We start from the raw sequence: 27,208 nt of genomic DNA, 5'->3' as shown, positions 1-27,208 counted from the left end.
TTTTTATCCTCACCTCTGCTCTGCTGGCTTTAGTAAAAGCCTGTCTGCCAGCATAACTCTCTACAGGTAACTCCAATTCTGTTTGAAGTTGGTGATCTGGGTTTGGCTCATAACATTCACAGTAGATTTACCTGAAAGATCAATAACAGCATGTTCAAAGCTAGATTGGCTTCATAGAGCTCAGGATTTTTATTAATTCATATAAACTTCCTAAAACTTTCACTGTAAAGAAAAAAGAAGGAAACTTGAGAATATTCACATCGTAAGAAATTGAATTGGTATCATGGAGCTTCAACATTGGTTTGGAGTCCGTGAATCCCCTCACATGTCAGAATTTGTGGAAGCACCAAATGCTGTCTTTCTTAAATCTTCTAGGAGGTCCTAGAATTGTCAATCACATCAAAAAGAGCTTGATAAGCACCAATCTCTTTGTCGTGGATGCTGTGCAAGGTTAGTAACATGGATTTTGCCCTTTGTGAACAGATGCCACCGATCTCAGTAGACTATGCATATCTAGGTGTTAACTGTATGTTTGACTAATTCTGTAAAGTAATTGTAAAGACTGTAATAAAGAAGTTGACTCAGTTAAAGAAGGTATATAGGTTTTATATGGACAATTAGAGGAGGCTGTGTCCTTGTACTTAGGAAAAGAAGGGTCAGGTAATATTTTAGGAGGCATCTAGTAATAGAGTAAAATAAAGCATGGCTTTTTAGAGCCAAATAACAATCTAGGTTAAAGAGTTCTGCACAATTTGCTAAACTCTTTGAACTTCAGTTTCTGTTAGTTAAGGATAAGAAAAAATAATTGTTATTTAAAGGAAGTAATCTGTTTTCTCATTTAAAGAATTAAGGATTTTGAAGGACTATTTTGAAATAATAGCTCATGAATTATAATTATATATTTTGAAATGTGGGGTGATAGAAGGAAGGATATTTATTACATATTCTGGGGTTTGGAGAGGCTTTCATGGAAATAGCATCACTTTTATAGCTTTGTGTTCAATATAAGGGTTCCTGGCCAAGAAAAGTGGGGAGTTTCAGCTACAAAGAATGGAGGGGGATAATTGATGTGTACTTTGACTGGCATTTATCACTTTCTGGAAGAGTGATCTCATGTAAGGACAATTATTTTCTTTTTGTTGGGAGAGGTAATATTCCTGCTTTTCAAATTTAGATTTTTTTTTTTTTTAAGACTGTATGGTTTGACTAAGAGTGTAAAATTAGGACCTAGAAACTAATCAACCATCAGAGAAGCTTTGATCTTTAAAATGCTGGAATTATCTTTAATCAGAGGAGATTTAAATTGGCTAAATAGTGGGATTAGGGCAAAATTATCATCATTTTGCGCGCTAAAATGTTGATTCTTTTTCTACTAATGAAAACATTTCTATGAATAAGAATACAGTCTTCTTTTTTAAGGAAATGATCTATTGCTTTCTAATTTGTTCAGTTTTAAAAATGATTTTACTTTTTAGCACAGCTTTACTATCAATATCCACCATAGTGAAATATAAATGTTGACGTAAGATTTATTATACTCACCAATGTTTTAACTCTTCTCTCCAATAGCGTACTGCCAGTAATTTATGTGAGGAAGTTTTATCACAACTATTTTTACCTCTAGAGAAACATGTTGGTATCTGAGCATGAATTTCACCTTTTATTCTATGGGATCCCTATAAGGGACTCTATGGAAGATTGATTTGAAATTTATTTTTTACATGTTTTATAAGCTGTAACAAAAGCAATATACATACTCAACATTGACATATAACATACTTGACTACCAATATGTTAACATGTGTTACCAGATTAACCAAATTTGCACTGATCATGGAAATCAGTTTCCTCAAACATGCATATATTTGGATATCTTGTAAATGGGTCATTGGTCTTTTTTTCATTTATAAACATCACTGATTGAGTTTCAGCTAGGTTTTTAAAAAGGTTTTTAAAAATATTTATTCTTGAGAGAGAGACAGAGTGCTAGCAGGAGAGGGCAGAGTGAGAGAGAGAGAGAGAGAGAGAGACAGAGAGAGAAAGAGAGAGAGAGATACACACACACAGAATCTGAAGCAGGCTCCAGGCTCCAAGCTGTCAGCACAGAGTCTGACACGGGGCTTGAACCCACAAGCTGTGAGATCATGACCTAAGCCGAAGTCGAGTACTTAACCGACTGAGCCAGCCACGTGCCCCCAGTTTCAGTTAGGTTTTATAGGAGCTGGATATATGTATTGGTTTCCTTAATTTCAGTGCAGTTTGTTCACAAATTGTCCCCTGTACACAAGGACGGGGGAAACTGAAGAAAAAGGCAGACCACTTTAGATTGGTAGTTTTAAGAGGTTAAGTGTTGGAGGAGGTCATTGAGAGAACGTGACCACCAGATGACCCCAGAGCTGGACCTGAGTGATCAGAGGCTCTTTTACTACCTCTCCCCATCCTTAGAATGTGCATTTAATTTGCCTTTCCCACTCCCAGAAGCTGCCCCAAGGACATAGTCTTGAGATCGTGATGTGATGTTGGGACATCTGGGTGGTATATGTGGCTGAGCCCAGTTAAAGCCTCTGTTTAGGGGCACCTGGGTGGCTCAGTAGGTAAGCAACCGACTTTGGCTCAGGTCATGGTCTCAGGATTTGTGAGTTTGAGCCCCACATCAGACTCTGCTGTCAGCACGGAGCCTGCTTCAGACCTTCTGTCTGCTTCTTTCTCTCTCTCTCTCTCAAAAACAAATAAACACTAAAAAAAAAATTAAAGCCTCTGTTTAAACATTTATGATTCTGGTGGAAAGGTGTGGAGATCTACTCCTCTTGTGGCGGCTCAAGACAAGCCTCATTTGTAAGTTCTCTTGTTTATTTCTTTTTTTAAAATTTATTTTTGAGAGAGAGACGGGGGCAGGGCTCAAACTCACAAACCGTGAGATCATGACCTGAGCTGCAGTTGGACACTTAACTGACTGAGCCACCCAGGCACCCTGTTTTCTCTTTCTTCTGTGTCTCCCTGTCCTCTGTTTATAAATTATCTTTTCTCTTTCTTCTTTGTCTCCCTGCCTTCTGGGCAACATGGGCCAGTTTGAGATTATTCTCGGGAAGCTTCTGGAGGAGGTTTGGAACCAACAACAAGGAAACTTAACTGGGTTCAGTCATGTGTACTGTCCCGAAAATCTCAACGAAACATTACTACCTCAAGGCTCTACCCTTGTGGCAGCTTCTCCAGGTGGGTTGTGGGGAGGCAAGCGGAACACACGTTTTAAGGACAAGGGAGGTGTGTGAGGAAGCTCCACACCTGGATCCAGTTCCTGAGCCAACTGACAGTTACATCCTCTTGATGATCTCCAACAGGTAGAAAACTTTTTGTCTATTTACTTGATTATTTAATTTATCCTTTTAAACTCATGTTGCTATTCATCTCTCAGGTGACAAACAACTCCTGAATTTATTATTAATTCATTCATTTATTCATTAGATATTTACTGAGAAACTTCTTTGTGCTAGATTTCTAGAATTGCAATAGTATACAAAATAGTGTCCCTACTCTTACGGAACTTACAGCTAGCAGGAGAGACTTTAATAAGCACAGAAGCAAGTAATTACACACTGAGGAATTCTTGCTATAAAGGAAAAAAAAAGATTAGCATTAAGAGAGTATAATTGACCACTTAATTTAGAAAGGAGGGTCAGGGAGACCCTCTTTATAAAGGAGAGTTTAGACTGCAACATGGAAGTTGATAAAGAATTAGGTGAAAAAAAGTCTCTGCACAGGTCCTGAGAGGGAACACTCTTGGACCTTTGGGGGACTTAAAGAAGGCCAGCATGTCTGGTGAAGTAGGTGAGGGTGAATGAGGAACAAGATGGTAAAGAAGTAATAGGGCCAGATCATGAAAGGTCTCAAAGGTAAAGGAAAGGAGGTTAGATCAGTGAGAATCCATTTAGGAGTTTGAGTAGGAGAGTGATAGTATATTTAAGAGATTACTTTCATAGTATGGAGAATGGATTGGAGGTAGACAGGAATGGTATGAGGCAGACCTGATATGAGGGTAGTATGAGTCCAGTTTGATGGTGACCTACACCAGGATGGTGATAGTGGAAGTGGAGAGAACTGGGCAGATTTAAGATCTAATCTGAGAATGAAATGGCTGTAACTTGATAACGCATAGGAGTATGCGAAGGGGAGGAAAGTGTCAAGTATGGCTCCTGGGTTTCTGGGATGAGCACCTGGATAGTCAGAGATAGAGAACACTGGAGGTCATTTTGTGGAGAAAGAGGGAAGAATTCAATTCTGAACATTTTAAACTTAAGATGCTTGAGAGTCATCTGAGCCGAAGTATCAAATAAGGAGATCAGTCTAGATCTTAGAAGGAAGTTTTGAGAATTGCAAATACATTCTGGAGTTATTGGTGGGTGAAGGGTATACGAAGATGAGGGGGTGGGGCAGAATCATCTGTTGGACACAGAATTTGTGGTCTAAAAAGTTGTATTTCCATCTTTAGATACCTTACATCTAAGTATCTGCATCCAAATGTTCATGGCAAATAGGCTTTGTTAAACTGTGTTACTTAAAGGGAAATGGTTACAATAATTACTGCTGTCAAATGTCATTTGCTTGGGGTACCTGGGTGGCTCAGTGAGTTAAGTGGCCGGCTCTTGATTTTGGCTCAGGTCATGATGTCACAGTTTGTGAGTTTGAGTCCTACATTGGGGATTCTCTCTCACACACACACACACTCTCTGCCCCTCCCCTGCTTGCTCTCTCTATCTCTCAAAATAAATAAATAATCTTAAAAAAAAAAGTCATTTGCCTGAGTCAGATCTGAGTCAGGGAAGATAGATCACTCTGGCCGGTTTTCCTATATGCCCCCTGAGGCTTTTGTGTGTATCCAAAATGTAAACAAACATACAGGTGGAGAAACTCCTTAGCGTTCCAAGGACTAGGAAGGGATTCTTTTAAAGAGTGATATCTAGGGGTGCCTGGGTGGCTCAGTCGGTTAAGCATCCGACTTCAGCTCAGGTCACGATCTCGCCGTCCGTGAGTTCGAGCCCCGCGTCGGGCTCTGGGCTGATGGCTCAGAGCCTGGAGCCTGCTTCCTATTCTGTGTCTCCCTCTCTCTCTGCCCCTCCCCCGTTCATGTTCTGTCTCTCTCTGTCTCAAAAATAAATAAACATTAAAAATTTTTTTTAAAAAAATAAAGAGTGATATCTATAAATTAGGTGATAGTAAAAATTATTTTGTTAGGTTATGTTATTTTCTTTACTTTTAAAAAATCCAAGATGGCTTACCCGGACAAGTGTGAGGAAGAGATTAAGTCTACGTCCCTTCCCACTTGTAGCGTGGTGCTACTTGCAATTAGGACTTGCCGTCCTCAGAGAACATCAAACAGCTTTTGCCTTGTTTTGATTCTCCTCCTAAAACTTTAATATCATGCAGGGTTGTCACTTGAAACATATCACAAGGGGAGAAACCGTGTATCACAAATATGTGTAGCTGATCCTTGGCTCAGCAAAGTATCTCACAAAATGTTTTGGAAATAATGTTGGTTTGTTTTTTGGATTTGTTGTTTTGCTTTGGAGACCCATGCACCTCATGGGGGATGAAAAGTTACTTTTTACAGACAAAAATGACTTTACTTTTTTTTTTTTTTTTTTTTTTTTTTACTTAAAACAGTATCTTTCGGGTAAATATTTAGATTCATTTGAGTAACCCCTCAGTCAGTTCAAAGCTAACACATACTGAGGGTTTTTCTTCTCTAAGGGAAACTTCCTTTCCTGTCCTCCTCCCCAGAATGGTGTCTGGTGCAGGGAAATGTTAATTCACCATGATTCCATCGGCATGCACCTATGTACATCTTCGCTCTCTTCTTTGGCCTCAGGTATGGTGCTGCCAGTTTGGAATGGTTGGTTTGGTCTTGTCTCTGGACTTCTGGAACTGGTATTCAGTGGTAGGTGGCTGATGTCACTCACTTCTCTTGGACATTGCTCCAACCTTTGTTACTAAAGCACGTGGCCACTGTCTTAATCTCTGGTTGTAAGGTTTCTGAGAGCTAGCTTGTGATCCATCTTGATCCAGGACGTGTTTTAGGACTCTGATTCTCCGAGAGCCTCCATGCCCCTCTTTAGGCTACTTCTTCTACATCACTCTGGAGTCTCAAGATTCTGCAAGGCTCTGAGCAACCACCTAAGGAACTACCTCACTTATTTGTAAGTTACCACCTGCTGCCATGTTGACTGTAGCATCATGCCTCCTTCCTGCCTTCTCAAAGATGTTTGCTGCCTTCTGTATGCCATGTTCAGGAAGGGTACATTATTCACGGCTTCAGATTTTCCTTAGATCTACTTGGATGCTTTCACATCCCCAACATCCATTTCCCTTACAGATGCTCATGACTGACCTCTTGCCTTAGCTTTCTTCTATTTTTTTCATATCTCCACCAGACACAGAATGGCTCTTATCTGCTTTGTCAACTCTTTCACATTTACTCTCCAGTTCTTTGGTAGTTTCCTTAGTTTTTTGTTTTTGTTTTTAAGAAATTGCCAAAGTGGTTTCCAAAGGGGCTATATCATTTTACATCCCCATCAGCAAAGTATCCTATTCTCATTCTACTCTGCTGATGGCAACTCTAAATACAGATTCTATAAAAGTGGGGTTCTGCTCCAAGTTTGTTTATTAACTAATTATAAAGAATTTATCAATTACACCAATTTTTCCAACTCCTGTCTTCCTCATTTACACAGTGGATGTGAAGAGAAGTACTGTATCATTTGGCTTTTGATTATACAGTGAGATGATATATCTAAAGTATATGCCATTTGGGAAAGACTCATGTTTAAGTGGGATTTTATGCTTCAAAAAGCTTTTGAGAGTTTATTATCTCACTTAATTAAAGTACAAGAGTGATACACAATTGAAAAATATATATGTATCTTTATGAGTTACACAAGGTGGAAATCATTGAGAAATGGCATAAATCTAACATTAAAAAATAAAATTATGTCAAACTATCTCATAATTTGCTTCATATCTTTAAAGTAAACTCATTCTGAGATGATTATATATTTTTATTAAATTAAAAAAAATGTTTATTAGTTTTTGAGAGACAAAGAAAGAGAGTGTGAGCTGGGGAGGGACAGAGGATCTGAAGTGGGCTCTGTGCTAAACAGCAGTGAGCCCGATGAGAGGCTCAAATCCATAAACTGTGAGATCATGACCTGAGCTGAAGTTGGACACCTAACCATCTGAACCACCCAGGCGCCCTGAGATAATTATAGATTCACATGCACTTGTGAGAAATAATAGAGAGACATCCATGTACCCTTTGCCCATTTTTCCCCTATGGTAATATCCTGCAAAACTATATAGTACAATATCACAAATAGTGTATTGACATTTCTACAGTCAAGAAACAAAACATTTCTATTATCATGAGGATCTATCATGTTGGTTTTTATTATGGTCACACCTGCTTTACCCTCACCAATTCCCCTCCTCGTCTTTAACCCCTGGTGACCACTAATGTATCTCTTTGGCTACAATTTTGTCATTTCAAGAATATTCTACAGATGGACTCCTACAGTATGCAGCCTTTGGGATTAGCTTTTTCTCTAGCTATTCATCCAAGTTATTGTGTGTTTCAATAACTCATTCTTTTTTATTGTTGAAAAGTATTCCGTGGGATGGAGGTATCACAGTTTGTTTAAATTTCCTCCACTGAAGGACATCTGAGTTGGTTCTGGTTTTTTGGCTATTAGTCATAAACCTACGTTGAACATTTGTGAACAGCTTTTTGTGTGAAGGTAACTTTTCACGTCTTTGGAGTAAATGCCCAGGAGTATAATTCCTGGGTTCTATAGAGTCGCACATACATGCACGTGTATATTTGAAAGAAACTGCCACAGTGTTTTCCAGAGTAGCTGTATCATTTTAACTTCCACCAGCAATTTGTTATGGAACTGGTTTATTTCTATCCTCACCAGCATTTGGTATTGTCACTATTTTTTATTTTAGACATTCTGATGGGTGTGTAGTAATATTCCATATGTTTTAAATTTGCATTTCCCTAATGGCTAATGAAAACAAATGTCTTCAGATCTTCTGTGAAATGTCTGTTCATATCTTTTGCCCATTTTCTAATTGTATTTTTATTTTTATATATATAGAGTCCTTTGTTGGCTATGTGATTTGCAAATCTTTTCTATGTGATTTGTGTCAGTCCTTTCATCTTCTTAAAATGGTCTTTCACAGAACAAAGTTTAAAGTTTTGATGAAATCCAGTTTATTTATCGGTAGTTTTCTTTTATGGATTGTGCTTTTGGTATCAAGTCTAAGAAATCTTTGCCTATCTGTGGATGTCAACGACTTTCTTCTATAGTTTCCCCTAAAAGTTAATAATTTTTTGCATTTTATTTATTTTTGATAGACAGAGACAGAGCACAAGTGGGGGAGGAGCAGAGAGAGACAGAGACACAGAATCCAAAGCAGGCTCCAGTCTCTGAGCTGTCAGCACAGAGCCTGACACAGGGCTTGGACTCATGAACCACTAGATCATGACCTGAGCCGAAGTCGGAGGCTTAACCGACTGAGCCACCGAGGCGCCCCTAAAAGTTAATAATTTTAATCTTACCTTTAAGTCTGTGATCCATTTGAAACTATTTTTTATGTAAGATGTGATATTTAGGTAGACATTCTCCTTTTCTTTTTCTCCCCCCCCCCCCCGAATGTTCAGTTTCTCCAGCACTGTTTGTTGAGAGAGATATTCTTCCTATTGCATTGCTTTTGCACCTTTGTCAAACCTCAGCTGGGCGCATTTGTGTGGCCCTGTCTCTGCATTCTCCATTCTGTTCCATTGAACAGTGTGCCTGTCCCTTCACCAGTATCATAGTTTTGATTAGAGCAGCTATACAGGAAGTCTTGAAGTCAGGTAGTTTGATTCCTCTTTATTCTTCTTTTTTCTTTTCTTTCTTTTTTTTTTTTTAACGTTTATTTATTTTTGAGACAGAGAGAGACAGAGCATGAACAGGGGAGGGGCAGAGAGAGAGGGAGACACAGAATCTGAAACAGTTTCCAGGCTTTGAGCGGTCAGCACAGAGCCTGACACGGGGCTCGAACTCACGGACCGTGAGATCATGACCTGAGCCGAAGTTGGACGCTTAACCGACCAAGCCACCCAGGCGCCTCTATTCTTCTTTTTTTCAAAATTCTGTTAGCATTAAGTTTCCTTTGCCTTTCCGTATCCTTCTTTTTGAAACGTAATTATTTTTAGAGCAGTTTAGAATTCACAGACAGCAAAACTGAAAGTACAGAGATTTCCCATATATGCTGTGCTCTGCACGCACAGAGCCTCCCGTATCATCCACATCCCCCCCCAGAACGGTATGCTTGTTACCACGGATGAGGCTGCACTGACGCATCATAAGCACCCAGTCTGTAGTTTACCTTACGGTTCGCTGTTGGTTTGGTCAACTGTGTAACAGGTTTGGACACGTGTCTATCATTATGGTATGAGAGTACTTTCATGGTCCTCCAATTCCTTTGTGTTCCACCTATTCATCTCTCCCCTCTCCCAAACCCCTGGCAATCCCTGATGTTCTCACTGTCTCCCTTGTTTTGCCTTTTCCAGAATGTTAGTTGGAATCATAGCATATAACTTTCTCAGCTTGCCTTCTTTCATTAGTAATATGCCACTCCTGTTTTGCTTTGATTAGTGTTTGCATAATTTATCTTTTCCCTGTCTTTTACTTTCAACTTACCTTTTTGTGTACACAGAGAATTGGCTGATGCTTTTAGTCCATCCTGCCAGTCTCTGTCTTTTAGTGGGGATACTCAGGCAATTTACATTTAATATAGTTGTTGATATGTTGGGGCTCAAGTATTGGTTTCACCTTCATTCCTGACAGATATTTTCTCTAAATATAAAATTTTGAGTTCACAGTTGTTGTTTTTTCTTTCAGTACTTGAAAAATATACACTTGTTTCTGGCCTCTGTGATGTCAGATGAAAAATCTACTGTTGTTCAAATTGTTCCCCCCCCCCCAAATTAAGGTGTTATTTCTCTCTCACTGCTTTTAAGATATTTTCTTTGCCCTTAGTTTTGAGAAGTTTGATTGTGATGTGTTTTGGTGTGGATTTCTTTGGGCTGATCCCATTTGGGGTTTGCTTAGTTGAATCTGTAACTTTATGTCTTTTGCCAAATTTTGGAAATTTACAGCCATTATTTCTCTGAGTACTTCTTTACCTGCCCTCTTTGGACTCCAATGACACAGATGTTAGATCTTTTATTATACTCCCACGAGTGCATGAAGCTCTGCTTTTTTTAAAGTATATTTTCTTTGTTGTTCAGATTGGTTTATTTTTTATTTTTATGTTTTATCTTCAAGATCACTGATTCTTTTCTCTGTCCCTTCAATGCTGCTATTAAGTCCATCCATTGAGTTGTTTTCTAAAATTCCAGCTGTTGTATTTTTCAGTTCTAATATTTCCTTTTGGTTCTTCTATCTTTCTCTTCTCTCTCTTTTTAACTTGAGACTTTGTAATTTTTGTTCCACACATGTTCATAATGGCTTGTCCAAGCCTTTTCTTGATGGTTGTTTTAAATCTTTATCAAATATATCTTATACCTCCTTCATCTTGATTTTGGCATCTATTGATTATCTTTTTACATTTAAGTTGAGATCTTCTTGGTTCTTGGTATGATGAATAACTTTTATTTGACACGTGGACAGTTAGAATATTGTAAGACTCTGGATCTTAATTCAACCTTTTGTTTTAGCTACCTCCCAGTCACACTGCTCTGGCAGGGGAATGACAGAGGGTGCTGCCATGGTATTGATATTTAAGAATGGACCTTCAGTTTCTCGACTAGGCTTCCTTTGACCCAGATGGAGAGGGACCAGGGGAGGGCTCCTCAGTGTTCCTGGGTAGGCTGAGTTTCTGTTTGCCTTACTGGCCCTCTACTGATAACCATCCTGACTGACAAAGATAGGAATGCCTCTTATCACATATTACTCATCACACAGCCCTGCTGATATCACAGAGGGTTGGCTCATTACTGCTGGGTGGTGGTGAAAATCTTGACTCTTTACTAGGCCCCTGACGCCACTCAGCCATGCAGAATGGAGTGTCTGATTAATATTGGATGAGAGTGGAAGTCTGGGATGCCCACTTGGTCTCCACTAAAATTGAGGGGGGTGTCTCCTTACTGGCTCAGTGTGGATGGAAGTCCCAGCTCCCTGCTCAGTCTTCTGTGACATCACCTTATTGGGGTAGTATGTGTGTGTGCTGAGGAGAGCTTTGGTATACCTCAGATAGCCTGGTGAGGGTAAAAGTCTACATTCTCCACTTGTCCTTTGCTCGCCTTGGTGTAAGTGGGGCCACAGGGTTGTTTTTTGTTTTTTGTTTTTTGTTTTTTTTTTTTTCCTGTGGTATTTAGGTGCAGTAATGTGGTTGATGTCTAAAAGTTTTCTGTTCTGATAGGCTTCCTTCTTCCTGCTCCTTTGGCTAGAGAGAGACTGCTTTTGTTTTGTTTTGTTTTGTTTTTTTGATCTGCATCCTTTGGCAATTTTCAAGTATCAGCATCTTTGGCTCTCAGTCTGGGATATAAGAGATAAAAAGAAAACAGGTCTCATCACCTTGTCCTTTTGGGGGTTCTGAAGTCCCTAAGTAGTCTTAATCTTCCCATCTTTCAGAGTCTTCTTTTTCATTTCATTTTTATTTTATTTTATTTTATTTTATTTTTTAAAAAAATTTAATGTTTATTTATTTTTGAGAGAGAGAGACAGAGCGTGCCTAGGGGAGGGGCAGAGAGAGAGGGAGACACAGAATTTGAAGCAGGCTCCAGGCTCTGAGCTGTCAGCACCGAGCCTGACATGGGGCTTGAACTCGCAGACCATGAGATCATGACCTGAGCTGAAGTCAGATGCTCAACTGGGAGCCACCTAGGCACCCCTTCTTTTTTATTTTAATATATGTAATGTAGAGAGGTTTTAGTTGTACTTAGTAGGAGGAATGTGTATGTCTACTCTATCTTCCTGGAAGGAGATGTTTGATTTTTTTTTTTTTTTTAAGAAAAGAAACATTATAATTTGAAAATTTTCTGTGAATCTTCCCTGGTTCCATTCCTCTCTCTTTCTTTGGTTTTTAATTTTTCTTTATTTATGTGTTTTTGTACAGTAGCTATCCTATAGGGATTTTTACAACTTGATTTGTTTATTTGTCAAAAATATTTTTTGAAAACCACGCATGTGAATATACAGACTTTAAGTTCATTAAGATTGGTGGCCACTTGGAGTTTAGGGTGATAAGAAACTGTTCAAAGCTGGGTTGACACATACATCTCAGAGAAATGGGCTATGAGTGTGCCATTTGCGGTCAGGAAATAGCTGTGACATTAATGAGTAGTAGCTGCTGGCAGAAGGAGAGGCCATGCCTGGTAGGTGTGGGAGATATCTGGATACTTTCCCAGGACTGTGCTGTCAGACCCATGGTACCACCACTGGACTATGACATGGTTGTGTAGAACAATCGCACATCTTTCTTGACCTCATGAAGTGTTCTAAATGCAGGCTGCAAGACCCTGGCAAATGTGTGTACTGAGTAGGGGAAGGCATAGGCTTTCCTCTAGACGGTCTCACCAACTGACTATGACAGAGAGGCTGGGCTTAGCCCTTCAATTAAATGTCCCAAATTGCAATGGCTCTTTTACAAAACTATTAGCAAGTATTTCCTTAGGAGTGGTTATATAATATGATTTAAAAATATACAAATAGGGGCACCTGGGTGGTTCAGTCGATTGGGCGACTTCGGCTCAGGTCATCATCTTGCTGTTTGTAGGTTCGAGCCCTGCATCAGGCTCTGTGCTGACAGCTTGGAGCCTGGAGCCCTCTTCATGTTCTGTGTCTCCTTCTTTCTCTGCCCCTCCCCTGCTCATACTCTGTCTCTCTCTGTCTCTCAAAAATGAATAAACATTAAACAAAATAAAAAAAATGCCTAATATGCCTAAATGCTGATTGATGTGTGTGACCAGGGTCTTTTGAATTCTTTGGCTTTTCTGGGCTTTTCTTTGGTGTTCCAGAGGCCAGTTTGGACTGAACTGAATATCCAAATAATATCTGAATAATAACTGAATAATAATAATAATCTTACCATCTTAAGATGGTAAGATATTCTTGGCTTTCTCGGACACTCAGTGACATTTAAAGACTACTGGGGCTTAGCTTTGTGCATATCTCAACTAATTAATACCAAACAATAATTGTAGGGCTTTGGTCTAGAGAATTCTAATCAGCCTTGAAGCCAATGAACCATTAAAAAGATTTCTACATTGAAGCCCACTTCACAAATGAGAGTTGTATTTTTTCTGTGTGAGGCTTATACCCAGACATCTTTGGGATCTTAAACATCATGATTTTGCATGACAAACTTTCATTAGGTTGGGGAGATATTACAATAATAATCTTTTTGTTATAATCTTACTTATATTTTTCTATTCCCTTATTTCTATAATTGATGGCTAGGGATTCTTTACTGTTTTTCTTCTTTTCTTTCATTTTATATTTTTATTTTACCAAGATTACATTTATGTACCTTTGAGCAAAAATATTTGAGCCACATGACTGAGCTAACGTTACATTTAGAAGTTATTTTATTAGGCTGCATTTTAATTTTATTCCATTTGTCCTCATTAAACAACTGTTTGCCCCCTCAGGCATTTTAGTGCTAACTTTCTGACTCTATATTGGTTCCCAGGCTGTAAAAGTTGAAGCTTATTTGAATTTTTTGCCTAGGACTCTTTTAAAAATACACATAAAAAAACAACTTGAGATATTCTAAATGTTTTGTATGTATACCTGCTTTGGTAACATAATATTTGTTTTACACCCAAGGGATAATATCCTTAAATGATAATAGTAGCATCTGAGTAAATAATTTTCTCTAAAAGGGATGGATGTGTGTATGTGTGTGTGTGTTCCTAAAAAGGATATGTGTGTATATACATTTATGTTTATACACATGAATGTGTAGATATAGATATCTATCTATCTATATAGTTGACTCTGGAACTATTAATATGGGTTTGAACTGCATGGGTCCACTGTTACACGGATTTTTCTATAAATACAGTACTGTAAATATATTTTCTCTTCCTTATGATTTTCTTTTTTTTTTTAAAGTTTATTTATTCTGAGAGAGAGAGAGTAGGGAGGGGAAGAGAGAGAAGTAGAGAGAGAGAGAATTCCAAGCAGGCTCTGCACTGTCAGTGTAGAGCCTGATGCAGGGCTTGAACTCACTAACCCATGAGATCATGACCTGAACCAAAATCAAGAGTTGGACACTCAACTGACTGAGCCATCCTGGTGCCCCATGATTTTCTTGTATTTTTTCTCTAGCTTATTTTTATTGTAAGAATACAGTATATAACAAAATATGTATGTGGTAATCAACTGTTTATGTTATTGGTAAGACTTAGTAGTTAGGCTTTTAGTAGTAAAGTTTTGCGTGAGTCCAAAATTATATGCAGCTTTTTCTACTGGTGGTGGGGGAATTGGTGCCCCTAACCCTTGTGTTGTTCGAAGGTCAACTGTATGTATTTGTGTGTATGCAGTGTATAAATTTACAGTGTGTAGATTCTGCCTAGGACTACATGAAGCCAATGGGTCCCTGTGGTGTTCAAACTCCATCCTTAGACACCATTTTCTCCCCCCGCCATTCCTCTGCCCCTTCCATTCACTTTTCCCCCTCTGCAGTACTTCACTGGAGGAACAGGAAGGAACAGGAAATAGGGATGAAGAGCTGGAGAGAGAGGATGTGGGCCATTCTCATAATCTTTTCTGAACAGTCCACATTTTCCACCATGCTGGAGTTGTATTTTTCCACTGCTCTTTTCTACTCTTCTCTGGGTTGGAGGTAGTGGTGGTGGTGGTGAGAAATGAATGTAGATACCTGGTTCTTGCCAGCTTAAACTTATATTGTTACATACAGAGAAAGACAGATACCATATGGTTTCACTCTTATGTGGATCCTGAGAAACATAACAGAAACCCATGGGGGAGGGGAAGGGAAAAAAAAAAAAAAAAAAAAAGAGGTTAGAGTGGGAGAGAGCCAAAGCATAAGAGACTGTTAAAAACTGAGAACAAACTGAGGGTTGATGGGGGGTGGGAGGGAGGGCAGGGTGGGTGATGGGTATTGAGGAGGGCACCTTTTGGGATGAGCACTGGGTGTTGTATGGAAACCAATTTGACAGTAAATTTCATATATTAAAAAATAAAAAAAAAAATTAAAAAAAAATAAAAAAAATTAAAAAAAAATAAACTTATATTGTTACAAATTCTCATTGTATAGAAGTCCTTCAATCTCTGTGGACTTTTTTTTTTTTTTTTTAAAGTAGGCTTCATGCTATGCACAGAGCCCAATGTGGGGCTTGAACTCACAACCCTGAGATCAAGAACTGAGCTGAGATCAAGAGTCAGATGCTTAACTGACTCAGCCACCCAGGCGCCCCTCTGTGGACTTTTTGTTAAGGGATTTAACAGTCGCTTTAAATTAAGAGATTGATTTTCATCTTTAGGGTACTTTTCTAGATTTAAATATGTAATTTATCTTTTGTTTTTTCCTCTTTTTATCAACATCTTGGTACCTTAACTGCTTTATAATTTCCTTCCTCGGGTTTCTTCCTCTTCCCAATCTTTTTGCCCTCTGAAACTATTGTGGCAGAGATCAAGTTCAGAACTATATAAATAGCTGAAGAGAGTTTTCTTTTTTTATGTTTATTATTTATTTTGAGAGAGAGCATGAGCATGAGTGGGGGAGGGGTAGAGAGAGAATTCCAAGCAGGCTCCATGCTGTTAGTGCATAGCCCAATGTGGGGCTTGATCCCATGAACTTTGAGATCATGACCTGAGCCGAGATCAAGAGTTGGATACTTAACTGACTTAACACCCAGGTGCTCCTTAAAAGAGTTTTTCAATAGCAAAGGAAAATAATTTCCTTTTTGTTGTTCAAGCTATCAAAATTCTTACTTTATTTTCTGTATTAGTGCCATATTCATGGTATGTTCATTTGAATTAGTTTTGTACATTTTCTTTTTACTTAACTGGAAAGAATTTTAGTCAGTGTGAACAACAATTTCATTTACTGTATCCACACATATCAAAACTCCCTCTTCCAATGAAATCGGTTACTTGCCCGAGCAAAAAAAACCACTATATGATCATGAATTTTATACCTTGTTGTAATAACTTCAATTTTTATATTTGTTGGTGGCTACTGAATTTTGATTTTGAAATATCCTACTAATTAAGACAATTTTCATAGTGTAATAAAAAATTTCTCAGCCATATGATTAACTAAAGGAAAGAATGTAAAGTAACCCTACTGAATATGTGTGTGTTGGGCACGCACTAGAAGTAACATAGGTGTGAACTCTTAACCATAGGTAGGTACTGAAGAATGTAAAAAGCTGAATAACTGCTTAATTGTTCTTAAGTGATTAAAATACAGTGTTGCGGGGCACCTGTGTGGCTCATTTGATTAAACTTCCAACTCTTGATTTTGGCTCAAGTCATGATCTCAGTGTTCATGAGTTTGAGCCCTGCATGGGGCTTTGTGCTGACAGCACCGAGCCTGCATGGGACTTTTCTTCTCTCTCTGCCCTTCCCCGTGGTTGCACTGTCTCTCCCTCCCTCCCTCTCTTTCTCTGTCTCTCTAAATAAATAAATCTTACCATATATATATATATATATATATATATATATATATGTAAGAAAAAGAAATGGAGCCTAGAGTTGGAAGTAATATGGCAAATAGGATGTTCTGAAGGATACAGCAAATTTTCAAAAATGTGTAACTGATAAATGCAATCTTAAAAACTATATATATATGTATATTAGTGTTGCCTAGGGATGAAGAATACCTTAATCAAGGTTTAGGACTTTTATTGATCCAACACTTTAAACATTTGGAACCCCATCATAGACAATATTATAATGATAATGTGATAATGATAAAAATGTTGTGAATTTCATGGACAAGCAGGCTGATTTAACAGAAAGACTCCTCATAGCTTTTTTCTGTTATAATTATGTGACCTTGGGATCGTCTTGAACAAGTTGTGAACGTCTAGTGCTCATCTCTAAAATGGGGAAGCAGTAGATGGCACAGTGAAGTTGTACATTGGTTGCTTTCTTACCTACATGACAAAGATCACAACTCAAAGTAACTGTTGGGATATTCTTTAAATTTACTATTACTGTCACCAAATAAATTGGTTTATGCCTCTCTTTGAAGTAGAAGAGAGAGAATTTGGCTCTTCGATAATTTATTGGAAGTGTCTTAATACAGTTCATATATGGAACAAAAGCCATGCCTACATAAGAAAAATGGCAATAAGAAAAGAATTGTGTTTCTCTGTTTCTGTTGGGGGGGGCACCTCTTTATTATGTATTAGGAAAAGGAGCTAAGTATGTTACACAAACTGGGTTCATGTCCTAGCTCTGCCACATACCGGTGTCATTTAACCTCACATTTCCTTGCCTCAAAACAATGGTGTTAATGCCTGCCCTGCCTAATTCATGGTAACAGCATGAAGATTAATTTACATTCATTTCCTCTTTTAACTCACACTGCACAAGATCACTTGGAGGTGCAGGAACCTATGGGTTACTCTCCCATGTGAAACAGCGCTTTGCATTGCTTGTAGTTTTTAAGATTGCATTTATCAGTTACACATTTTTGAAAATTTGCTGTATCCTTCAGAACATCCTATTTGCCATATTACTTCCAACTCTAGGCTCCATTTCTTTTTCTTAAGCAAGTGAAATATGCATAAAAATGTGAGGATGCTTCAGTTTGTTCCAGAATGATATTTTGATGCATAGTACTGGAAGCATAAAACCGACTTGGTTGGGACTAATAAAATTTCATGTTTTTTCCCTTATTCACAAATGTTAATGATCCTTTCAAAAAAAAATCTCAGTTTTACAAGATAAGAATGGATAGTTTAATGTCATCTTATTCCAATCCTTGTTTTTGAACATTTCAGTATTTGTTAAACTGAAGTGTCTGTCGGTAAATAATATTCACTCATACTTCTTGCTTTTTCTTTTTAATGTTTTGAAAAATTTGACTCTGATGGAAAAATACTGATTAACTATTCCAAAACTATTTTGATCATATTCCAAGACCCAAGTGGTGCATGAATAAGTTCTTTAAGTTTTATATTTTAAAAATAATTGGATCTTTCTAATCCTAGGTGTCCATGTCCCATGTGTTAGCTGGCACAGAACTAAGTAAATAACCCTTTTTTGTATTTGCATTTTAATTTCCCCTTAACGGTTTTGCAATCTATGTTTTCATACAGAGAATATGTCTGCATTATAAATAGATGTCACTTGAGCTGTCATTTCAAAGATCTATGATAGGATTCTGAAAGTCTAGAGACAATGTTTAAAGTGGCAAATTTAGTTAGAGTTTTTGAAACATTTTTTTTAACTGTGCCCCTTAAGATGAAACATTATATAACCCCTAATTGATATCATAACTTGTGGTGTACTACTTATTAATATGAATTACATGCATGCATCAGTTTGATTTAAAGTTTACAAGATAGTTTTTAGACAAAGTTATACATACAGCATAAAACCAGATTTTCACCACACTCCCCTTTGATTTTGTGCATACATAATACATACATACATAATGTTTCATAAATACATTCTATCAGTACAGATAGAGTTTTCCCAAATACATGTCATTCTTCTAATAAAAGCTAAAGACATTTTATATAATCCGAAGGATACATCATATAAGTGAAATAAGCCTCTGGAATGTTTATTTCACATTAATGCTTGAATTAACTGTGACTTTGGTGGATTTTTTCGTTGAATTATATCTTTTTGTAAATTCTGTTTTAAAAATGATATTACATTGTTCCTGTTCCTTGCTGAAGTATACTTTGCAGTGGGAAATATTATAAACTAAACACTTCCCATCTGGCCCTGCCAGGGTGAATGTTTCCCTCACAGCCTTGACTTGCAGTCGAAGCTGATGTGAGAGTATGTCATGGTTGTTTTGACAGTCCGGTCATCCTAATCCAGGGATCCGATCCCTATGGTTTGTCAATTATCCTGCTAACCCTACAGCGAGAGCAACACTCAAGGCACTGAACTGTCAACCAATAACCAAGAAATAATGTCAGGAGCCAGAGAGGCAGGAATGAGAGAGGGATGCTTTTGACAACAGAAGTCTGTATCATTCAACATTTATTTTATTTGTGGGAGCTCGTAACAAATTAATTATGAGAATCACATGATGAAATGTCATCCATTGCTTTGGACATTCTTTTGTGTCTAAATTTAAAAAGCAAGGATTTGGCTGCTTGTATAAGTTTTCCTAGCATACGGTTCTGGAACATAATTCTATATAGAAAATGGCTAGATCACCTGAACTTAATTTGATTGTTAGTGAGTTTTGTTTTCTCACCTGCTTCATGTTTACTGTAAGGTCTTTAGGAAAAAAAATATGCACTTGGGGATTATGTGTGTGCTCATGGAAATAATTTTGAAAGTTACTCGGAGTCCCATTAATATGGAAATGAACATAAATATGGGGTGTGAAATTGTGCCTTATGTATCACAAAAATGCATACAAATCCAAGAATTTCAAAGGGAAACGTATTTTTGAACAATTCTTGATCATTAATAGTTTAAAAAAAGAAATAGAAGGGACTTTTAAGTGACAATGGTATCTATCTTAAAATGAGAAAATGATAATGAGGCTGTAAATCTGTAACTGCTCTTGAATAGGGCCCGGTGGAACTCTTGAGTGACATCAGCCAAAGTCTACATGGCTTTTGATTCTGCTCTAGTTTGCAGTCTGTGTTTTATGCATGTATCAGTTCAAATATCTGTGTATATATCAATTCAAATATTATGCGTACATAAACTAAGTGGCAGACCATGATTAACCAACGCGAGCCTGGGATCAATTTTCAAATACATGTTTTATTGCTGTATCCAAATGAGACTTTTTACCTGTATGTCTTTACTTAGGAAAATATTGAATGAGTCAAAATTCCTGCTTCATAAAATGCAAAAAGTTTGAAATTTAAATACATTTTGTGAAATTCCAATAAATATTCATACTGGCTCTTAGGATTTAATGACTACAGAACTTATTTTTCCTGGTTTGAAAATTATAAAGTTACTTATAAAATCATGCTTATTTTGGACAGTTCCCAAAAATAAAGAAGAAAGAAAAACACAAACATAATGTAGACATTCATATGTATATTCGTTTAGAATATATATATCAGAAAAAAGATCACATCATATCGATAAAGTTGTACCCAACTTTTTTTTATTTAATGCATATGTTCCCATATTATAAAAAAAATATTTGAAAATAAAATTTTGACACTGTTATATTTTAATATATGAATATAGCATAATTCACTTAAGTAAGTCTCTAATGTTGAGTTTCATATTAGTTAAATTGGAAATGATATAAAGTGATTGCAAGGGATAACTCTTATTTCTGATTTAGTTTAGACTTATTTCTGATTTTCATTTTAGGATGGGTTTGTTTCAGGTAAAATTATAAGTCAAGGAGTATCAATAAGTTTCATCATCTGGGAGGACTTCAAATCTTATTTAAAGTTAATGATTAGCTCTTAAAAAAAAAAAAGAGGCTCTTGGCTGGCTCAGTGGGTGGAGCATGTGGCTTTTGATTTCCCATTGTGAGTTTGAGCCACCTTCTGGGTGGAGAGACTACTTAAAAATAAAATGAGGAGGGCACCTGTTGGGATGAGCGCTGGGTGTTGTATGGAAACCAATTTGACAATGAATTTCATATTATAAATAAATACATAAATAAATAAATAAATAAGCAAGCAAAAAAATATAATCTTTAAAGAAATTAAAAAAAATAAAGTTAATAATTAGCATTAGAAATTTCCATAGCTCCTTAATATATTGTTAATTTCTTCTTTTTAGGCTACTGCAGGTGTAGTTGATTAGTAATTATTAGTTATTTGTTAGGTTTTCTGATAAAACAGAAACATGTCATGGCTGAAGAATAGCATTGGGGACATTAGAAGAAATATTTATATTTTTTTAAAGTTTATTTTTATTTAGGGGCACCTGGGTGGCTCAGTGAGTTAACAGGCAACTTTGGCCCAGGTCATGATCTAAGGGTTCATCAGTTCAAGCTCCATATGGGGCTCTATGCTGACCACTTGGAACCTGGAACCTGCTTCAGATTCTGTGTCTTCCTTTCTGTCTGTCCCTCCCCTTCTCATGCTCTCTTGCGCTCTCTCAAAAATAAATAAACATTAAAAAAATGTTTTTTAAAAGTTTATTTTTATTTATTTTGGGAGAGATAGAGAGCAAGTGAGGGAGGGGCAGAGAGAGAGGGAGACAGAATCCAAAGTAGGCTCTGTCAGCACAGAACCTGATGCTGAGCTCCAACTCATAAACCATATCATGACCCCAGCTGAAGTCCAGGAGTCATGCAATGCTTAACCCACTGAGCCACCCAGGCGCCTCAGAAATATCTATGTTTTAATCTAGGTATTATTTCTCTGTGCTAGTGGCTTAATCAAAAACTAATATGGTGGATGGCAGATTCCACGTTTGCGGGTTCAGATTCCACTGTTACTTCATGTAAAATATACTATATTCTCAGACAGACTCTGTGCTTTAATTTCTCCTTCTGTAAAATGAAGGATTGCCCAAATGATTGCCCACCTCTTTGAGTTGTTGAGAGGATTCAATTAGGAAATGTGCATCATCTCCTTCATGCAGTGCCTGGCACATAGAGAGCCTCCAGTGAATGTCAGCTGCTGCTATTACTGGAATACAGCCATTAGCAAATAAAAATGTATTCAGATTTAACAAGCATTGCATTTCTTGTGAGGAAGTCAAGAATAGCAAATATTTTCATTAGGGACATAATACCTGGTTAAAAAAGCTTTTCTTTGTAGCAATACAAACTTTTTTTTTTTTTTTTAGAAAAGTACAATGTAATATAGTAGCAATTATTCTTGCCTGCTGGGAGCAGCAGAGAAGAGAGATCCTAGTAAGTGTCTTTGTGTTATGTGTTCTATGTCTTATTAGCTCCACGTGTAAGGATGCTACATTGGTATTATGTAATGTAGTCCAGAGCTGCTTCAACTTTAATGAGTCATTTGGGGATCTTACTAAAAGGCAGATTCCGTAAGTCTAGGCTAGGTCCTGAGATTCTGTATTTCTGGCAGATCTCAGGTGATGCTGATGGTCCAATAGGTACATTGAGTAACAAGGATTTAGAATAAAAAATGATGTTAGTGAAGTTTGATAGTGAGTTTTTAAATTCAAAAGAAAAACCTTGCATATTATAAATTTGAGTCCTCTCAGTGTCTTGCAAAAGTGGGAAGTTAACACAGTTACATAAAACTAATATCCTCAAACAATTGGCAGTGGGGGAGAAGAACAGCATTTAAAAAAAAAAAAAAAAAAAAAAGAAAACCGAAACTCTCCATCCACTGATCTTTGGCTGTCTGCAAATACCAAATGAATATTTGGTGCCAGGCTGGGTTTTGTTTTTTCTTCCTCTCTGGCTGCTTCTCAATGTCACTGCCCTCACAGAATGGTGTGGTTTCTTTCAGCTGGCCTCCACCAAGACACAGAAGCAGTAATCACATCATATCAATATTGTTTAATAATGACCATGATGAGGACACAGACATTCCTCACATCAGAATCTTTGCTCTGACTGCTTTTGGCCTACTATCCTCACCTGATTATTACAGAGTAGGTATGCAGCCCGGAGGTGTATAAAATATTGCACAACTTTTCCAAATCTTCTGTGAACATCCTTTACTCAAAGACTTAGAAAATTCTATTAACACAAATATGGATCATTTATAGCATAGAATTTGTGTGCATTAAAAAACAGTACGAAAACTTAATGGTAGACCACCTCTGTCTGTGTTCCTATACCCCAGGGATATTATTTCACATTATTGTGCCTTTAAAAGTAATTTCAAGGAGAAAATATGAAAGCTATTGGGAGTGAAAAGAACAAGAGAAGAAACCCAGGGAGGCACCATGATAGGAAAATTGATATAAGTCAAAATACTTAGTTTCTAATCCTTGCTTTGCCATTCACATCCTTGGCCAGGCTTTATCTCTGTGGGCCTCCTCAGTTTCTCATTTGCAAAATGAAACAGACTGAACAGCCTCCAAACGCTGGCTCTCTATGATTTTATGATTGAATTATTCTTTTCTTCTGAGACTTTTACCCTAATTCATAGGTGGCCAGTTGACTATTTTGTGTGGTAGAGCCTTCCCTAGCCCTGGCTCCTATGGTAGTCTCCATCTGTGACCAGCACTGTCAGTCATTCTGTGATTATTTTCACTGTTCTGCAGAGTCAAAGGCCTACCCTAGAGATGGAGTTTCATTTGAAATACAGTTGAGTGTACATGACGCTAAAAAACGTGTTACCCCACGTGCAATGGGGTAAGTCTCTGAGAGAATTTACCCCCTGAATTTAGGGTATCAATGAGGCAGTGTAAACCACCAGAACAGCGACTTGACAATTTGTCACTCAACTTCAGCAAAACTATAGAGGAACAGCACAATGAATTAATGAATAGCAACAAATCCCCATGACAACATGTTAGTTCATTAAAATTTTATCAGCATTCTTCCTAAGGAAAGTGTGCCTTCTGTTCTATGTTGAGTTTCTTCAACATTGTTTTACAGCCAATTCACAGCATTCTGGTGCTTCAAAATTAGTTCCTGTGGAGAGTGAGATACACATAGACTCTATATTGTGTCACACATGGGTCTCCTGGGTGTCACGATGAAATATTGCCTGCATTTTTGTGTATCTTATGGCTTAAACATTAACAAGCATTTCCCCACTGCCTTTTTTTGAGAGTACGTTAATTAGCTGAAAATCTATCTTTGTGTTAATTTTTAGCAAATGTATTAAATTGCATTTCATAAATATTTTTCTAATACTCAACAAAAAAAGCATCAAATTGTATGTGGTGGTGGGGGGGGATAGCAGAACATTTTTGCTTCCTGCCACAGTGGCATTTTCCCTCTGGTTTTGGAATACACAAAGTAACTCATGAGCCTGGATAATTTCCTTGTATTCTTTTCCTCTCTTTGAAAATGTTTTTATGTATAATCCAGATGCCAGTGGTCTGGGTGTTCCTCTATCTTCCAGCATAGGAAGGGATATATTTCCCTTTTATAATTAAAAAAATCTCATAACCCCATCCTATAAACAATAGGGAATGAAGCACAATTCTCAATATTTTCTAGGGCTTTGAGATGATTATATTCTATTTAATTTCTGCTATGAGTTCTACTGAATTCCTAATTTCACGCATGTCTCTCCTTTTATAAAAGTATCTAAATGGACACCTATACAGAAGTCAGCCTTCTTTACTTTATTGACCACAAATTGAGGATTATGGCAATTTAGCAACCTCTTTATTTACCTCCACAAATTGATGATTATGTATTGCTGAAGAATGTGAATTTAGAACATTCATCAATATATATATGACCATCATGAAATCTGTTTTTTTTGGCACAGAAATTGAAGGAATGATTTTTCACATGTCATTAAGTGGGTTTACACTGGACTTAATTATGAATTTGTGAATCTGTGTAACCTTTGTATTATAAATTTTAGAGAAGTATCTCAAATAAAATCACAGAAATCTGTGATTGACCTTGACCTAAAAATCATTTTCTACCATATGCTAAAAATAAACAGACATACACAGCAAAATTTGTGTATAAGGATATTAATGACAATGTTGTTTATAACAAGAAAAATGGACCTAATCTAAATATCTGATAAAAGTTAGTTAATATAATTTGTTACATTCCTAAATCGAATACTAGTCTGTCATTAAAAATAATGAGATAAATCATGATTTCCTGACATAGGGAATTATTCATAATATATTGGTAAATTATAGGAAAGTATAACATGATTGTATATTTGTCCCAGAGTGTCAGTAAATATGTGAATATTTGTGTGAGATAAAGTCTATAAGACAAAACCAGAAAGTTAATAGTATTGACCACTAGGATGTGGGATTTAAGGTTGATTTTTTTTCTTTACTCTTATTTTCTAATTTTTCTCTCATGGCCACGTAATACTTAGTAAAATCTTAAAAAATAAAAAAAAGTGTTTAATCATAAATTTTAGAAATTTTAGAAAAACCAATTGCAAGGCTCACTTTTTTTTTGAGAGAGCAAACAAAGGAGAGAGGCAGAGGGAGAGAGAGAAAGAATCTTTTTATTTATTTTTATTTTTTTTATTTTTCAATATATGAAATTTATTGTCAAATTGGTTTCCATACAACACCCAGTGCTCATCCCAAAAGGTGCCCTCCTCAATACCCATCACTCACCCTCCCCTCCCTCCCACCCCCCATCAACCCTCAGTTTGTTCTCAGTTTTTAAGAGTCTCTTATGCTTTGGCTCGAGAGAGAAAGAATCTTAAGCGGGGCTCTACACCCAGTGTGGAGACCATCGTGGGGCTTGATCTCATGAATGTGAGATCATGACCTGAGCTGAAATCAAGAGCTGGACACTTAACTGAACCACCCAGGTGCCCCAAGAATCATTTTTATAGGATAAATAAATGCATCAGAATCTATTTGCATTATATATGGCAAGATATCTTAACAGCCCCACTATAGGCATTTTAGTTCAAATAATTCTTTGTTGTGGGAGCTGTCCTGTGTATCGTGAGATACTTAACAGCATCCTTGGCGTCTACTTATCTGATGCAGGTAGCATCCTCCAGTTGTGACAGCCAAAAATGTCTCCAGACATTGCCAAATGTCCCCTGGGTGGGAGGAGGGGCAAAACAACACCCAGTTGAGAACCACTGATTTACAGGTATTGATTGATTGATTATACTGTGAACCATGATTCTTAATTTGTATGTGGAACAATTATCTTCCCTTACATATTCATTCTTCCAGTAATATTTCGTCATTTCATGCCTCCATATTGAAGGGGAAGTTGCTTTTTCCTTTTCTCAGAGACTGAACTAGAGTAAATTGACAAGGTGATCCAAGGCTTGGATCACTGAATCTGAAAGGATTATCTGTCAGTGTGATCACCATGGCTAATTGCTCAAATCAGAGCCATCACTTGTACTCCAAATCAGAGCTTGTACTCCCAAACTCATGGGCTCCACACCTGACATTTACCTTAACAATAGGAGAATGTCCAGCCAGCTCATTCTAGAGTCCAAAATTTAAAAATGATTTACTGTAAATATAGTATGTTATTATTTCCAATAATTATACTGACTCTGAAAAATATATGATTCTTATGATCATGAGACATGGCTTTGAGTTCTGAGCCTGCCACTTTCCTGTTAACATGAATATGGACAAGTCTTTAACCTCTTTTAGTTAAAGTTTTGTCATTTGGAAATAAGGGTAATATTAGCAGTCCCACTTAATTACATCATTGTAATAAATAACAAGTGCATTTATAGCTTAAAAGTGCTGTGTAAACTGCCAAGGACTCCATGCCCATTGGGAATTCATTTCTCATGAAGGTTATTGGTAGCTGAGGTTGCTACGGCAACCTTTCTGGTTTGTAATGTTCCAAAAGCAATGCCCAATATATACATGGCATCTATTTACACCTAGAAAGCAAATAGGGATAATTAAGGAATTTAACTTGAATTATTTAACTGGTGTCTTCTGAATGTCCCTGTTCCCTTTGTCATGTTTCAGTGCTCATAGTAGAAATGAAATAAGTCTCAGATGCTGGTGGATATGGAATATAAAACTAAAGCAAATAAGAAAGGGAGAGAAAGTAAAATAAAGGTGAATTCTTAAAAATATATAGCATCACAGAAATTAGGAAACACATGTTTGAGCTCATTTCAAGAATTACCAGTGTGAGATTTCCTCTGATAGTTGTTTTCCCTGCTTTATTCAACTCTGTTAAAATGAATCAACCAATGGGGCTTCTGCCATATCCCCCAGGAGCCTCTGCTACACTGTAATATAACTAAACATTAGAATATCTTTTTCTGATTAGCTGTCTCACAGCTTCTCTCCAAAACATCCCCTGTGGATTTCAGAAAATTATAGCAAGCTAGCATCTGAACAAGAATGGAAGATATGCCAACTCCTTTGCCTGATAACTACTATGCCTGCTAAGTTCAAGATTGTACTTTGACAACTTTAAG

At 37.1% G+C, this 27,208-nt stretch overlaps 1 long non-coding RNA gene across 1 annotated transcript; it reads left to right on the top strand.

The window, feature by feature from the left end:
• On the top strand, positions 1-27,208 carry LOC125938560 (uncharacterized). Its single transcript, XR_007462734.1, has 3 exons — positions 1-450; positions 26,748-26,840; positions 27,058-27,208. It is a non-coding gene; the product is annotated as an uncharacterized LOC125938560 (long non-coding RNA).

Source organism: Panthera uncia (genome assembly GCF_023721935.1).
Source record: "Panthera uncia isolate 11264 chromosome B2 unlocalized genomic scaffold, Puncia_PCG_1.0 HiC_scaffold_24, whole genome shotgun sequence".
In the NCBI taxonomy this organism is placed as follows: domain Eukaryota; kingdom Metazoa; phylum Chordata; class Mammalia; order Carnivora; family Felidae; genus Panthera; species Panthera uncia.
Note: the sequence above shows the minus strand (reverse complement) of the source record. Positions and strands in the feature narration are given on the sequence as shown.